General features: G+C 44.1%; 1 protein-coding gene, 1 long non-coding RNA gene and 1 pseudogene across 3 annotated transcripts in view; 2 read left to right on the forward strand and 1 right to left on the reverse strand.

The window, feature by feature from the left end:
- LOC118354055 (aldo-keto reductase family 1 member C15-like) overlaps positions 1-4854 on the forward strand; it is a 74256-nt pseudogene extending 69402 nt beyond the window's left edge.
- Positions 1-14229, reverse strand: part of LOC125753641 (uncharacterized) — a 30347-nt gene extending 16118 nt beyond the window's left edge. Inside the window, exons 1-2 of the long non-coding RNA XR_007405937.1 lie at positions 13553-14229; positions 9404-9537 (exon numbers count right to left, since the gene is read on the reverse strand). This is a non-coding gene — a long non-coding RNA (uncharacterized LOC125753641). The remainder of the gene's footprint in view (positions 1-9403; positions 9538-13552) is intronic.
- A 313-nt stretch (positions 14230-14542) lies between these two features.
- Positions 14543-15586, forward strand: part of LOC112658979 (estradiol 17 beta-dehydrogenase 5-like) — a 29957-nt gene continuing 28913 nt past the window's right edge. Inside the window, exons 1-2 of one of the 2 annotated variants that reach the window (XM_025445384.3) lie at positions 14543-14755; positions 15182-15338. The gene's annotated coding sequence lies outside the window, so the exon portion shown is untranslated. The remainder of the gene's footprint in view (positions 14756-15181; positions 15339-15586) is intronic. The other variant, XM_025445382.3, reaches the window with a different exon arrangement.

Below are 15586 nucleotides of genomic sequence, written 5' to 3' on the forward strand. Positions count from 1 at the left end.
AATACCTCCAGCTCCATTCATGTCATTGCAAATGGCAAGATTTCATTCTTTTTGATGGGTGAGTAATATTCCACTGTGTATATACACCACATCTTTACCCATTCAGCAGTTGTTGGACACTTGGGCTGCTTCTGCATCTTGGCTGTTGTAGATAATGTTGTTATAAATACAGGGGTGCATGTACCCTTTTGGATAAGTTCTTGTATTCTTTGGGTAAATACCCAGAAGTGTGACTGCTGGACTGTAAGCTAGTTTTATTTTTAACTTTTTGAGGAACCTCCATACTGTTTTCTTCTGTATCATCTTCCTAATTTCCCCCTTTCAACTTTGATTAGTTTGGTATGTTTCAGGACTTCATAAATAAAAGAAGTCATAGAGTACATACCCTTTGGACATAAAAGAAGTCATAGACTACATACTCTTTGGGTCCAGCTTTTTTGGCTTAGCATAGTATCTGTTGAAATGTATCCATGTTGCTTCAAGTGTCTAGCTCATTCCTATTTGCTGCTGTGTAATAGTTCATCGTATGGACACATGTACCACAAGTTGTGTCTCCATTCACCCGTTGATGGAAACATTAATTGTTTCCAGTTTGTTGTAATGATGAATGAATCACTAAGAATATACACAAAACTCTCTTTTAATCATATTGTATTGTACCTACTTCTTTCAGTTGCCTGGGGAATCTGGGGAAAAGTGACAGAACACTCTATATATTCAGTTCTACACCCTTCAGATCTGTGGGTTTTGTTTTTTATTCTTAGGGTGGAAGGGGGTAGCCCGTCTCTCTTGGAGGAACCAATTTTGAATGCCATTGCTAAGAAACACAATAGAAACCCAGGCCAAAAAAAAAAAAAAAAGAAACCCAGGCCAAGTGGCCTTGTGCTTCCAACTGTAGCAAGAGGTGGTGGTCCTGGTCAAGAGCTTCAATGAGAAGAGAATCAAAGAGAACTTTGAGGATAGGCCCAGCAGTATTTTTTCCAAAGTAAGGAATGGGTGCTGTGTTGGGGACTAGCTCTCTTGCTTTTCAGAATGTGCCCATGTTCATTCATTCCTAGGTATCTCTCCCCATGTGCGATGGGACAGCTTGGCAGGTAGGAGAGAGAGCATGACCCAGAGCCCTAGGCTTTATGGTTTCTAGCTCTGGCTTTGCCTCTTCCTAGTTGTGTGATCCTGAATACATTTTATCTCTGTTCTCCTTATAGGAGGCCCTCCATGCAGTAAAGAACTTTTAAAACCCTGGTTCCTCTTTGTTACCTTCTCTATCTGATGAACTCCAATTTGTGTTTCAATATCAAACCCAATAGGAGGAACTGCTCTGTATGACCATCAGCACAGTTTGGCCACCATAGCACTTGGCATGGCTTTGTGGGGTTTTCCTTATTAAACTCAAATTGATGGTTTATATGTCAGTGTGCTCTCCAGACTGTGAGAACCCTAAGTGTAGTGATGCTCTCTGGGTCATCTCGTAACACTTTTTCCCCCAATAGAGCTCCTGGCTCTAGGTAGGAAGCCTGGTATAAGTTTATGGACCAAACAAATTAACTAGTGAATGAGTAGTGTTGCCATACACCCTCTCTCATATATCTTCCTATGCTTTTGATCAGCCTGTTGTCTTTAATTTACTTTATAGTGAATTTCTGAGAATTGTGAAAAACCATGGGATCCCTAGCCTGTGCTAATGACAAGGAAAATTTCGTCATGAGTTCTATATTTGCAAAAGATGATATTGTGGAGCATATTATTTATAAGGTATTTGCTTCAAAACCTTGAAGCCGGGCAGCCCCGGTGGCTCAGCGGTTTAGCACCACCTTCAGCCCAGGGCGATCCTGGAGACCCGGGGTTGAGTCCCACGTCAGGCTCCCTGCATGGAGCCTGCTTCTCCCTCTGCCTGTGTATCTACCTCTTTCTCTCTCTCCTCTCTGTGTATTCTAATGAATAAATAAATAAAATCTTAAAAAAAAAACCTCGAAGCCATAGATTTAGTTCATTCAATTTATGGAAATATCCAATAGGCAAATCTAATCTCATTGTTAAATCAGGAAAAGATCCTGTTTTATTTTTCAGTTCAACTCAATGTATTAATATATATCCCATGACAACATATCACTTCTGCAGTATATTTGTAAGATGATTGATAGATGGATGTCCAGATAATAGATAGGTAGATAGATAGATGCACCAAGTTTTCCAAAAAATTGTCCCCTGGATGAAATAATGACTTCTGCTTTAATATTTCTTACCAAAGATCTGTCTCCTTCGCTCTGAATGCCCTCTCAATTAGGTGTTATATATCTTCAAATAAAAACAAATCTGGACATAAGTAAGAGAGACTGTAGGGAGAACTCTCTGAATGTAAGTGTCTCAGAGATCAATCAGAAAGATTTTTATTTCATAGGGAAGAGTAAACATGACTAGGAAGAGAATGGTACTTGGCGTTGGGATGAGCAGGTGGTGTGACTGAACAGTTGATCAGGAGATGCCTTTTTCTCATCAACAGATTCTTGAAGAGACCTTCACAGGGGAGCTGATCTTCCTTCCAATGCTTGATTAAGCTCAAGGTTGCATCATATTGTAGGGGAAGGAAAAACCTGATTACACTTTGGTTGATTCCACAGATATTTTTGTCCAGCTGTGCCTTTGGTTGGACAAAAATAATTGTTTTCTTTTCTGTTACAAGCAGTTCAATTAAAAAGATTTGAGATTGTGAGTTATAAGCCTTTCTTTTGTGGGAGTGGATCAGAGGAGAGGGGGTGGGGAAGAAGTGTGGGAGGTGAACTCAGGCCCCTTCAGAATGTGCCCCTTCCATCTTCATTCCTGTCCCTTACTCCCACACAGCTGGGAAGAACTCAAGCTCCCAGGTAGAAGCCAGCTATATTGGGGGAGAGTTCAATCTGGTTCTATCCCTCCTTCCAGGTTTTTGACTTTGAATTGACTCCAGAAGACATGAAAGCAATTGAAGGCCTCAACAGAAATTTTCGATATTTCAAACTATTATTGTAAGTGACTTGTACGTTGTGTTTTATGGATTGTTAGTTGTTTTCTGTAGTGTGGAGGTCAGTAGAGGGACTCAGCTGCCCTAAATCAGGACTAAAGGCCTGATTTCTGTGCAGCAGTAAAATGGGAGCTTCCTGTAGACCTCAACCTGGAGGTTGACTCCAGACCTCAGCCTCTGACCCGATGGCAGTGTGAGTGGGGCCCCAGAACAGAACTGCTAACGCCTGCATCATTGGGAATTCGCTATTTTCATGCCCTAGTCCTTGGGCCTGGTGTACTTCCACTCGGGGTTGACTTATCTGTTAGACACAGAGGCACAGCGCCCTCAACGCACTGTACTTTGGGGGGGCCTATCAAAATGCTTCATCTTTAATTCTTTTTAAAATCAGGAGAAAGAATTGGGTGCTTGGTTGTCTCAGTTGGTTAAGTGTCTGTCTTTGGCTCAGGTCATGATCCTAGGATCATGGGACCAAGTCCCTTTTAGGGCTCTCTGCTCAGCATTGAGTCTGTTTCTCTCTCTCCTACCCCTCCTCTCTGCTCACGTTCTCCCTCTCTCTCTCTCTCTCTCTCTCTCAAATAAATAAAATCTTTAATAAAAATCAGGAGAAAAATAATCTCATTAATAATGATTATATAATAATCAGTGCAGCCTGGATTCTATTTATTTTTATCCTAATATAATTGTAAATGTAATGTTAATATTTTTATGGAGGAGCATGACCTAGGAAGGCAAATGTGTTTTTTTCCTTAGTGGGTAATCCTTCCCCTATTTCTTTCAGATCCATTTGTTTCAAATACATCTTTTCATTGACCTTTTCTTAGCTATGTAATGCCACTGAACTGATTATAAATGGGTCATGAAATTAATTGACCTTCAAGTTGGTGACAGATGTGTCCCCAGTCATATACAGATAAGATCCTTTGGATTTCTCCGGTCTCTGAGTCAAGACATACTCTCGGGTGGCCTTTGTCCATCAGGAGGTGTCCCCTGGGGAGCCCCTGCCTCCTTTGACTACGACTTATTCACATTCCAGTTGTTCAATTACTGCAGAAGGGTCTCAGGATCCAGGAGAAGGAAGACTAGTCAAATTGGGAGGGTTCGCAAGGTTAGAGACAAAGGGAATAAGATTTTAGTTATTTTAGTTATAGAATAAGAATTTAGTTTTCAAAGAAAGATCATCAGTAATACTCATTACTGAACAACAAGTATTCTCTTAAATTATAAATTAAGAAGTCTGATCACTTTTTGCAGGTATGGTTATTTAGGGGTGCATCTTACCTCCTCAACAGACTGGCAGTTCCTTAATAGAGGGACCATATGTTGTTGAGGGAGCTCTTTATATATTTGCTGAATGCATGTACGAAAAAAAAAGCAGCAAAATCCTGTGACTGTTCTCACCATATACGGGCCGGTTCCCCCTGGGGATGAAGTGACTACAGTATTCGCGCCCCAGTACTCACCCCCTCTTGTAAACTGCCACCTAGGTCAGGCCCTGTGTCACTCTGGTGTTTGTGTTACACGTGCGTGGGGGTTTGCATGTGGCTTGGGAGCCTCAGTGCTCATGTGCCTGGGGCAGAACCAGGGGGATGTGGCTGTGGATTTGGAGGTGTTAGCCAAGCCTGCCAGCAGCCCCAAAGAAACCTTCTGGGACAGTGGGGGGCAAAAGCGGCAAGCTCATGTCCCTCCTTCTCTTGTAGTGCTGCCGATCATTCTCATTACCCATTTTCTGGAGAATACTGACCCTGAGCTATCACCATTCGCTCTACCAGAGTTTCTCATTTCCAGGGCTCGGAGAGGACTTCTGTGAGTGGTGGAGGGGATTAAAAGCAGTCTGTGAAAAAAGAAAGAAAGAAAGAAAGAAAGAAAGAAAGAAAGAAAGAAAGAAAGAAAGAAAGAAAGGAAGGAAGGAAGGAAGGAAGGAAGGAAGGAAGAAAGAAAGAAAGAAAGAGAAAGAAAGAAAGAAAGAAAAAAGAAAGAAAGAAAGAAACCTGTGGTTTCAGGCTGCTTTGCCTTTCTTTCTTAAAAAAAAAAAAAGAAAAAAGAAAAAAGAAAGAAATAATAAAGACTTCAAAATAAACATGTTGGTTTTTCCTGATAATCAAAATAATACATAAAAATTACGGAAACATTGGGAAATAAAGACAAAGGATAGAGAACACAGTTAACCCATAATTAGCTCATTTAAAAAAAAAACGTAAAAAAATAAAAATACTTAACTTTTGGTGCGTTTTCCTTCTTGATTTTCCTATACATATGTGTATGTGTTTGTTTACAAAATTGAAATAATCTTCATCATACAGTCTTGTATAAATGTTGTTGGTTAGCCTCAGTCCTTTTGCAAGTCATTAAAATAAGATTAAAAAGTTCTGGTGTTATATTTGGCTTGTGGTAAAGCAATGCATCTCAGGGATTTATTTAGTTTCTCAATCATCTGCGTGTATTTTGGCAGTGTGATTAGTTCTTGTGTATTTTACCATTCATCCATTTATCCATGCAGCACACCTTTATGGACATCCTTTATGTGCCAGACATTGTTTTATCAATAAATAAAACAGATGAGAATGAAATTAAAATGAGAAATGTCTCGAGTTTGTAGTCCAGCAGAAGAAGAATTCCATGAAGGAAATAACGCATATTTAGTTGTTAGAAATGGATAAATGGGGGATAATTCTGCAGTCTTTCACCTCTCTGGACTCCTCAGAAGCAGAGGCAGTGGCGACCCTTCATTCCACACTATTGTTTTTTCAAGAAGTTCATACAGCAAATAGCCTTGGAATATAGATTGTGGCCCCCGCCAGAGACATGGAAGGCTGTTTACTGCTTCATAATACAAAGAAAATATCTCCCTCCAGAGAAAAGGCAGGGGTGCTTACTGCCTACTGATCCGGGTTCCCTAGACTCAAGATTTTTCTCTCCTAGCTCAACCCACTGTGTGTTTAGGTCTCACCTGGTCCCCTTCATTCCACCCGATGGAGATGGGGGTTCAAGGAAACTAGCACAGCAAACCTTATGGTCGTACACTTTTTTTTGCAATATATACATATGTCAAATCATCATATCATAAGCCTCATGCTTACACAATGTTATATGTCAACTTATATATCAACAAAGCTAGAAAAGACGCTGCTACTTTAGCTTTAGCTTTTACTGTGAGTAATAAGCTGTCCTTCTATTGGCATCCATGAAACCAGGACAAGCTAATTTGTTAGCTTGCAAATCCATCCTTGATGATTCTTGATGGTGATTTGAAGAAAACTGAGACAAAGAAGGAGAATTGGTAGTGGTGAAGAGGGGGAGCATTTAGTGCTCTTAAAACATGGTTAGGAAAGATTCCACTGAGAAGGCGACTTTTGAGCAAAAATTAAGGCAAGACAGTGAGCTTGGTGAGTATGTGGGAGAGTATTCCTGGACATGGACCAGAAAAGGCCAAGGGCAAGAAGAAAGAGCGTTCCTACAATATTTAGGCGACAACAAGTGGGCTACTGTGTGTAGTTGGGTGAACAAAGGAGATAGGTGTAGAAGATGAGGTCCGGACAGCCAACAGAGAGTGGGTATGTCATCCAGGCTTTCAAAGGACTTTGGTTCTGAGAGAAATGGAAAAAGATACTGAGTTCTGAGCAGAGAAGCTACTTGGGTGACATGTTTTAACAGGATTACCTGGGTGTTCATGTAGAGGAGGAAGAGGAACCTCTTTCAGGGTTCCATGTAGACATGAAGATAAGAGATAATGTTGGCTTAGACCATAACGTGAGCAGTAAATGTGGTCAGAAATTGTTAGAATATGGATATATTTGATGGGTTGAGTCAACAAGGCTACCTACCATATTGGATGTATGGTGAAGGGAAAGGAAAGAGTCAGAGTTGATTCCAGACATTTTTGGTTTAGGAATTGCGAGGAAGGAGTGGATATCTTCTCAGAGCAAGACAATGTGGGGGGGGGGGGTGGTCAGCAGCTTCCCATTTCCCAGAGCAGTGTCTTTCTGACCTTTGAGTTGCTTCTTCCCACCCATGCCTCTCTGCCAAGTTCAGGGACACAGCTTTTGTTCACCCAGAATGCAACAGCACCCAGTCCCACTTTAGAGAATTCATTAAGGAAAACAGGTCACTTCTTGGGACAAATACTACTGGCAACATGACTTTATTTATTTTTTGAACCATGTCAATATACTCTTTGCTGGGCAAGTATTTGCTGTTCTCTGTACACTGACAATTCTAGGGAGTGAGTGAGGAGAAACCAAAAGCAATTATTTACCTGTGGCACACCTGTGGCACTTGTTTATGACTCCCGGAGGCCCTTGGCATCTCCTTCTTTCATTTCTGTGTTCCCACTTCCTCTCTTCTCCCTTCCTCACGCTTTTCTCTTAGCCCCCTCCTACGGAACGAGGAGAACCTCGAGTCTCTTGACAGTTCTCTCGTTCAGCCTGATTGTATACAACTGGGGAGAGTTGGAATCCCCATGGATTCCTTTAACCCAGGCTGGTCAAACAATCATCCCTATGGACTGGCCAGTTTCTCAGGGAGCCTGGGAGGCTGGAGGGCTCTGGCTGGCAGCCCCTGGACTAACCCGGGAATGTCCAGCCTGGGCCCTCTGTGATACAGCCCCCTCCCAAGTCTCATGTGTTCTCTTTCAGGGCCTTGTAGTCCAGGACACTGAACTTACTTCTTTATCTTCAATAAAGCTGTAACCACAAGTCTTACCTCTCCTATTCTATTAGAAAAAATTCCACCTAATACTATTCCAAGTCTTGCCAGTAGTTCATTGATACTCATTATTTACAAGGCAACCCTAAAATAGCCTCCCATTTAGTGATAAATGTGATAACATCTGGAAAGAAGCTCGCCTAATGGCACATCGTGACACTCAGATGTCTGCAAATACTCTTGATAATATTTTATTAATGTCATAATACTCATGCATATAGACAAAGGTAAGAAAATAATGCAGAGAGAGAGAGAGAGAGAGAGAGGTGATCAGTCAGTAATTCTTACAAAAAAGTAGATATTTCAATAATAATCATTTTTCAATCCCATTTTATTCTGGGTTGCTACTCTGTATAGAGGTCTCCTCACTTTAGAGTAAGCACCTGGGAGATGGGATCTGATTTTTATGCGACATTCTTCCCATCTCTGCTATGTTGCATATGGTGGGCAGTTGGCAAATAATTCATGAATTTTATAAATGGGAAATGAACTTGCTGCTGGGAGCCCGTATCACTCTGAAGTATGTGCTCGTGCTGAGCAGGTGGCTGGAGGTGACCAGTTCAAAACAAGCCAGAATCAGCCGTTTCTTCCACTGAGTATTTGAAATCACCAGGGATGGACTCTGCATTGCTTTCCTGACAGGTGTAGCGAGGGCGAGGAGTGCACTGAAATAGCTGACCCTGCGTGACCTGTGTATTCAGATCTGGGCAGGGAATATGATTGGAAGAGTTCAATTATTATCTTTTAAAAACCACATTTAGGGGCACCTGGGGGTCTCAGTTAGTTAAGCGTCTGCCTCCCGCTCAGACCATGACTCTGGGGTCCTGGGATCGAGCCCCGCATTGGGCTCCCTGCTCGGCAGGGAGTCTGCTTGTCCCTCTCCCCCCTTCCCCTCTGCTCCTTCTCTCTCTCTTCCTCTCTCTTTCACTCTGTCAAGTGAACAAAGAAAATCTTTAAAAATAGATAAAAACCACATTTATTATAAAGTCATGTTTGTGGAAGAAAGAAAGGCAGACTTCACAACCAGCCAGGTGATACAATTTTTAACTTCTTCTTTTCTTGAGATTTTATTTGTTTATTTGAGAGAGAGAAAGAAAGAGTCATTGAACCAATATTACACATCGTCCTTTCCCTTTTAGGTGCTGCTGGCCACCATAACCTCAACAGCTGACGAATATTAACACGGAGGCCTTTGGCTTCTGGAGGGTGGCAAGCAGTGTGGCAACGTCTCAGATGTTGGTGACTAGACACAGCAGCGTGGGGTCAGTCCAGGCTGCGGAGTGCAAGCTCAGTCAGAGCAAAATCCAGAGGTCAGGAGGGGACGGTGCTAAACCTTTGTCGCTTTCAGGAAATATTAAATAATTGTTTTCCCTAAAGCCTCTTACCTCTTCCAACCGCTGTCTTGTGTGTTTGGTTTCCTTCTAACTCAATAGAGCGCCGAACTGGTTTGCCCAGAGTTTGGGTTTGGGGTGGGGAAGAAGGGATAAGATGGCACAGCTTCACTGATAGCCTGGGCATGGGGTGGGTAGTTTTCAGCCTCCAGGAAATAGCAGTTCCCAGGGATTTATCAGTGTCTCTGGGGCCCTTCCAGGAACAGGGAGATGTATGGTGTTCAGTCTGGACAGGGAAGCACTCTGAGAGGATGGCCAGCAGCCCATGGGCTCCTTCCAGCAGTCTGCAGAGCAGAGGGAAGGAGGTACTTACCATGGCCCCAGTGGCCTCGGATGCAGGAGGGGAACCAGCCCCAAAGGATGCTTAGGACTCTGCTGGCTGAGGAGGCAGCGGAGCACACATCTGCTTGGGAAATGGTGGCAAATGCCTCTTTTGATACTTCTGTCCTGCAGGAAAAGGGGAAATTTCCACAGTCTTTTACCAAAGAACCAGAGCTGAGAGTCAGGGATAGACTATTATGTGTGTCCAGGTCATAGCAGGACCTTGCTGGGGGTCGCTGGGCAGCAAGTCAAGAAAACCACTCACCGGCCAAGTTGCCCTTGCGAAGGAGCAAACATTTAACTCAGTGCATTCTAAATATCTAACAGACTTTATTAAACAACTCATGAATCAGGAAGCACCCCATTTAGCAAATAGAAAGGAGCTCCATCCAGCTGCAGGAAAGCAAGAGTTTTTAAATGTAGGGAGGGAGCAGAAAAAAGGAAATTATTAGCAAAGAATCCATTGTTTAAGGCAAGGTCACCCTCCTAAGGGGAATGGAAGGGTCTATCAGTAGGTCTCCTAGTGAGTGACCAGGAAATTCTCGTGCTGACCAGCTAAAGATTACATTCCTGAGAGGTCGAAGCTGCAATTGGGTTAGGTAGTAAGTCTTGGTTTAGTGACTAGGTAATCCCTGTGATGCCCTGTGGTTTTAATACCTCACATTAATTCCACATTTCTCCAATTTTCTTAAGTCCAAAAAATATTAATTTGATATACTTGACCCCTTGAAACACCTCAAACATGAAATAAGGCACACTCACAAATACAAAACACAAACTATTCATGAGCCATTAAATATTTTCTATAAAGCCAACATTAACATGGCTAATCCATTTGTAAACTCCAATTCTCCTGAATTTCAAAACACCATTGGAAAATATATGCACGCAAAAGAGCACACCGCTTACACCTATGTTAACTTCTAGGAACATCTTTTACAAAAAATATACATTTGCTATCTATAAGTTTTAGGAATACCAACTTCATCATGCCATCCGAAGGAACCAGATTTTTTATGGCGGACCACTTTGTTAAAATTTGAGACAGTCAAGGACCTAACAGGGACAATGAAGGAATTTTGAGACTTATAGCTGTTCAGGACCCGGGTGTACTTTTCAATACCGATACCTAACCTGCTGCTTCATCTCATGACCACATTGACCTGTCATAACCGCTGGGTTTTCCAAAGCTGCGTTCTTCACCTGAGACCTAACCAACAAGCTGTTGCAACCCACAGTCTTTCCTAAAATGACTCACCCTTTTAAATTAGAGGAGGCCATATAGGTTCCATATAGGTTCTCAGATGTTGGGCTATGGCATAACCTTATGTTTTTAAGACACCGAACATAAATATTGGGATCGAATTCTCTACGTGGACTGAGATTGTATCTCTCTTTTTTTTTATAATGTCTCATTGGACATTTTTTTTAGTCAGTTTATTGAAATCCATCTTAAAAAGTTGCTCCCTTGGGAAGATCACTGTACATGAAGGCAGCCAGGTGAACTCCCTAGGCCTGCTTCAGGCAGTAAAAAGATAAGGAGAAGACGCAAGGAGTAAAAAAAAAAGTACATTGTCTAACAAGGTCAGAGCTGTCCACAGGGGAGAGCCAAATTTTAAAAAGATAGAAAAACCCGGACTTCTGGTCTCTGGTCTCACAGGTTACAAACTTGCAAGTCATCCCTCCCGTCCTCATAACAAGCAAAAAGATAAACTAAAATTCAATAGCTCTTAGATCTGTCAGAAATTGAAGTTATGGGGCAAATGGAAGACCACAAAACTGGAGAGACAGACAGGTGTAGAGAATCATGACATACCAGAGGCAGGAGAATATGCCAGAGGCATACCACAGTCAGTGGACTGACATTACTGAATGCTGAAGCTTACTAGAAGCAATCAAGACAGTATGGTAGTGGTGAGAGCATGGACAAATCCATCAGTGGGACAGAGCAGACCCACACAAATACAGTCAACTGGTCTTTGACGAAAGAGCAAAAGAGCAAAGACAATCCAATGGAGAAAGAATCATCATCTTTTCAACAAATCCACATGTAAAAGAATGAATCTAGACTCAGACCTTACACGTTTCACAAAATTTAACTCCAGATGGATTGTAGACCTAAACGTAAGAAGTAAAACTATATAACCCTAGAAGATAGGTGAAAATCTAGATGACTGTGGGCACAGCAATCACTTTGTAGACACAATGCCAAGTGCATAATCCATGTAAGAAAAAAAGTTAATGTTAACCTTCATTAAAATAAAATTTTTAAAAAATCTGCTCTGTGAAAGGCATAGTAAGGAGAATGAGATGCCACAGAGAGAGAAAATATTTGCAAAACATATCTAATAAAGGATCAGTACCCAAGTATGCAAAGCACTCTTAAACTCAATTGTAAACAAACAACCCAATTTTAAAATGGGCAAAAGACCTGAACAGACACTTAACAAAAGAAGATATGCAGATAAGTTCATAAAAAATCGCTCAACCGCATTTGTCGTTATAAAATTGCGAATTTTTTTAAAAAACGAGATACCACTACCTGCCTATTAGAATGGCCAAAATCTGGAACACTGACAACAGCAAATGCTGGCGAGGACGTGGAGCGGCAGGAAGGCTCATTCCCTGCTGGTGGGAACGCAGAACGGTGTGGCTGCTTTGGAAGACACTTTGGCAGTTTCTTAGAAAACTAAATATACTCTTAGCATATAATCCAGCAATTTACTCCTCGACATTTACCCAAATAAATTGAAAACTCAGGTCCACACAGAAAACTTCACACGGATATTTGTAGCAGCTTTTCCTAATTGCCAAAATATGTAGGGAGGATCTGGATGCATAATTATATTCATACAGTAGAGTCTTATTCAGCAATAAGAAGAGAGCAAGTATCAGGACATGAAAAGAAGCCTAAATGCATATTCCTAGGCCAAAAAAAAAGCCAGTCTTATAAGGCAACATGCTTTATAATTCTGAGTGTATGACACTCTGGAAAGGATAAAACTATTAAGACAGTAAAAGGACCAATGGTTGCCAGGAATTTGGAGGAAGAGAGAAAGGAGAGGATGATGGGTGGAGCACCGAGAGTTTTCTGGCAGTGAAATTAGTCTGTGTGATGTATGCAGTCATGGTGTAGACATGTCTGTATGCAGTTTTCAATATTCACAGAGCTCCACAACCACAGAGCGAACCCTAACACGAACTTTGGACCTTAGTTACTAATAATATATCAGTATTGGCTCATCAATTGTAACAAATATCCCACAGTAACGCAAGATGCTAATAATAGGGTACACTCGGGGGATGGAGATTGGAACGCTCTGTATTTTATGAGCATTTTTCCTGCAAATCTAAAACTACTCTAAAAAATATTGTCTATTAATCTTTAAAAAATGCGTGGTCCAAATCTTAGTCCTTCCCACAGTTTATGCCCATTAATTAAGACACTTCTTGAGCATTTGAAGATTTTATTTCATTTTATTTTTATTTTACTTTACTTTACTTTTATTTATTTATTTTATATTTTCTTTATCTTAGAAAAGGGGAAAAGCACAAAGAGCACGGAGCCGGGCTCTGCAGGCAGCTGGCAGGGGCCGAGCCACAGGCGCCACCCAGCACCACCCAGCACCACCCCTGGGTGCGTCTGGGAGCTGGGTCCGGCTGGGGCCTCCGCACCTCCCTTAGCAAGCAGTGGCAGGGGTGGCTTTTTGCGTCTGGGATGCTCCCCACTTGTAAAGGTAATTAGCATAAGTTAATGTGAATCGTTCCTTCACTTGGGGCCCTCAGGAAAGGCTTTGGGGGAAGCCTCTGCTTTCCGGAGAGGGAACCCGTATTGGCATTTTTAATTAATTAATTAATTAATTAATTATTTTTTATTGGTGTTCAATTTGCCAACATATAGAATAACACCCAGTGCTCATCCCATCAAGTGCCCCCCTCAGTGCCCGTCGCCCAGTCACCCCCACCCCCCGCCCACCTTCCTTTCCACCACCCCTAGTTCGTTTCCCAGAGTAAGGAGTCTCTTCTCGTGTTCTGTCTCCCACTCATTTTTTCTCCTTTCCCCTTTATTCCCTTTCACTATTTTTTATATTCCCCAAATGAATGAGACCATACAATGTTTGTCCTTCTCCGATTGACTTACTTCACTCAGCATAATCCCCTCCAGTTCCATCCACGTTGAAGCAAATGGTGGGTATTTGTCGTTTCTAATGGCTGAAGAATATTGGCATTTTTAAAGATTTTATTTGTTTGTCAGAGAGAGCGAGAGCAAGAAGGGAGGAGAAGGAGAAGCAGGCTCCCTGCTGAGCAGGGGCCCCGACTTGGGACTTGATCCCAGGACCTGGGACCTTTGCGTTTAATGATTAAGCCACATTGTAAAGCATTGGGCCTCCAAAGCATGGGGCAAGATGGGGGGGCTGCTTCTGCTGAAACCAGGCCAGTTAAAAAAGATTTCTTTTTTTTTAATTTTTATTTTTTTAAAGATTTTATTTACTCATGGGAGACACAGAGAGAGAGGCAGAGACACAGGCAGAGGGAGAAGCAGGCTCCTTGCAGGGAGCCCGACGTGGGACTTGATCCCGGGACCCCAGCATCAGGCCCTGGGCCGAAGGGGGACACTCAACCACTGGGCCACCCGGGCTGCCCAGGCCAGTCCAGATCGTGTCACTGAGGCTTCCTCTGGAGGCTCTCAGTCCCACAGGGAGGAGGGAGCCCCCAGGCTGCTCCTCATGGAGCATCTTGTGTTCCTCCGGGGTCACCTTCATGTTTCCTCAGAACCCATGGAGACATTTACGTCCTCTCTCAAGTTTTTATTTTGAAAGATTTCAAACTCACCAAAAAATTGAAAGCACAGGGGACGCCTGGGTGGCTCAGCGGTTGAACATCTACCTTCTGCCCAGGGTGTGACCCTCAGGGGTCCCAGGTTTGAGTCCCGTATCGGGCTCCCTGCATGGAGCCTGCTTCTCCCTCTGCCTGTGTCTCTGCCTCTCTCTCTCTCTCTCTCTGTGTGTCTCTTATGAATAAATAAATCCAATCTTTAAAAAAAAATTTGAAAGCACAGTATAATGAGCACGCACATGCTCTTCCCCGTGATTCACCTGTTAATATTTTGCTACATTTTCTTTCTCTCTCTATTTTCTCTTCCTGTGAAAACTCATGAAACTAAGTCGGGAGCAGCGCAGTTGAACATGATGTCCCCAGAGCAGGGACATCTCCGTCACCAGGCGGCCAGCCCGCATTCCCACGTCTCCAGCTGCCCCAAAAGTGCCCGCCTCCGTTTGGCTCCCCCCCTCCAACCCCCAAGACTAGGATGAAAGGTGTCAAGCGAAAGTGGTATCTTCCAGAGGTGAGAGGAAAACCCCAGACGAGGGGTGAGGAGGGGAGGGAGGGAGGGGAGGGCCCCCTGAGAATGCGGCCCCACTGGGAGCTCTGGGAATCCTTTAGGGCCTCTAGCCCCCGAGCCCTTGCAGAAGGTGGGCGGCTGGGCCAACGATGCAGCGCCGTCTACCTGCGTTTTGGGGCTGCTCGCAGGCGGCCTTAATGTCCTGGCACCGCCGACCCGTGGCCCCCAGCTGAGGTGCCCGGGGACAGAGAGCCCGGGCAGAGGGACACAGGACCCGCTCCCTGCTGTCCCTGCTCCACAACCTCTGCTGAAGCCCCTCTTGGGAAATAGAAGCCACTTCCCCAGGGCCAACGGCAGACCCGGCGGACCCGGGGCCCACTAAGACAGGGGGTGATCAGCCCTGGAAATGAGCCCCCTGGCCACCCGCAGGCCACCTGGAGGCCCATCCTGCGCACGGCCCACAGGAGCGTGGCGTCAGGTGCACCTGTCAGCGGCGGCTCGAGTCCGGCTGGGGTCTGGGCACCGGCTCACGGCCCCGGGCCCGGGGAGTGGTCGCAGCTCCAGCCTGAAGGCCGCACCAGGACAGGTGGGCGTCCCGAAGCCCGAGATGCCTCGAGGGCCTCCTCAGTTTTTCCAGCCCAGGGTGCAGTGGGGGCCGCAGCCGAGGCTGGATGGGGCCAATCCCCGGGGCCCGGGCGCTCCTACCTGCCTGAGGAACCAGGTGACCCAGGCCCCGGTGCCCTTCCAGGAAGCACCTGCGCAGCCAGACTAGGGCCGGACACCCAGAGGTGTTCCCCGGGGCTCCGAGCCCAGGTCCCGAGCCCAGCTGCCCGA

This window comes from Canis lupus, chromosome 2, assembly GCF_003254725.2.
Source record: "Canis lupus dingo isolate Sandy chromosome 2, ASM325472v2, whole genome shotgun sequence".
In the NCBI taxonomy this organism is placed as follows: Eukaryota; Metazoa; Chordata; class Mammalia; order Carnivora; family Canidae; genus Canis; species Canis lupus.